This window comes from Chrysemys picta, chromosome 5 (assembly GCF_011386835.1).
Source record: "Chrysemys picta bellii isolate R12L10 chromosome 5, ASM1138683v2, whole genome shotgun sequence".
Taxonomy (NCBI): domain Eukaryota; kingdom Metazoa; phylum Chordata; order Testudines; family Emydidae; genus Chrysemys; species Chrysemys picta.
Genome location: NC_088795.1, coordinates 145,325,419 through 145,326,847, shown reverse-complemented (window position 1 = coordinate 145,326,847; position 1,429 = coordinate 145,325,419).

Sequence of the window (1,429 nt, the reverse complement as noted above, 5' to 3'; positions counted from 1 at the left end):
CATCAGCCGGGCGGCGGGGCCGGGGCTGCCGGGGCCGGTGGGGACCCTGAGCGGCCGGGGACGTGTGCGGGGCTGGGCGGGCCCGGGGCTTTGGGGTGGCCGCGGGGTGAAGGGGACGTGGGGGCTGGGGCAGGCAGGGGGCATGTGCTGGGGTTGCGTAGGGGAGGGTGAGGGCAGACGAGCCCCGGGGGCGGCCGCGGGGGAGTTGGGGGCGAGCTCGGGGGTGGGGCCGTGGGGCGCTGGGAGTAGCGGGGGGCTCCTGTGCGGGAACAGATGGGCAGGATCCCCTGGGAGAATAACATGAAGGGCAAAGGGGTCCAGGAGAGCTGGCTGTATTTTAAAGAATCCTTATTGCGGTTGCAGGAACAAAGCATCCCGATGTGTAGAAAGAATAGTAAATATGGCAGGCGACCAGCTTGGCTAAACAGTGAAATCCTTGCTGATCTTAAACGCAAAAAAGAAGCTTACAAGAAGTGGAAGATTGGACAAGTGACCAGGGAGGAGTATAAAAATATTGCTCAGGCATGCAGGAGTTGTGCCTGACTAACCTAATTGCCTTCTATGATGAGATAACTGGCTCTGTGGATGAGGGGAAAGCAGTGGATGTGTTATTCCTTGACTTTAGCAAAGCTTTTGATACGGTCTCCCACAGTATTCTTGCCGCCAAGTTAAAGAAGTATGGGCTGGATGAATGGACCATAAGGTGGAGAGAAAGCTGGCTAGATCGTCGGGCTCAACGGGTAGTGATCAATGGCTCCATGTCTAGTTGGCAGCCGGTTTCAAGCGGAGTGCCCCAAGGGTCGGTCCTGGGGCCGGTTTTGTTTAATATCTTTATTAATGATCTGGAGGATGGTGTGGACTGCACTCTCAGCAAGTTTGCAGATGACACTAAACTGGGAGGCGTGGTAGATACACTAGAGGGTAGGGATCGGATACAGAGGGACCTAGTCAAATTAGAGGATTGGGCCAAAAAAAACCTGATGAGGTTCAACAAGGACAAGTGCAGAGTCCTGCACTTAGGACGGAAGAATCCCATGCACTGCTACAGACTAGGGACCAAATGGTTAGGTAGCAGTTCTGCAGAAAAGGACCTAGGGGTTACAGTGGACGAGAAGCTGGATATGAGTCAACAGTGTGCTCTTGTTGCCAAGAAGGCTAACGGCATTTTGGGCTGTATAAGTAGGGGCATTGCCAGCAGATCAAGGAACTTGATCATTCCCCTTTATTCGACATTGGTGAGGCCTCATCTGGAATACTGTGTCCAGTTTTGGGCCCCACACTACAAGAAGGATGTGGAAAACTTGGAAAGAGTTCAGCGGAGGGCAACAAAAATGATTAGGGGGCTGGAGCACATGACTTATGAGGAGAGGCTGAGGGAACTGGGATTGTTTAGTCTGCAGAAGAGAAGAATGAGGGGGGATTTGATAGC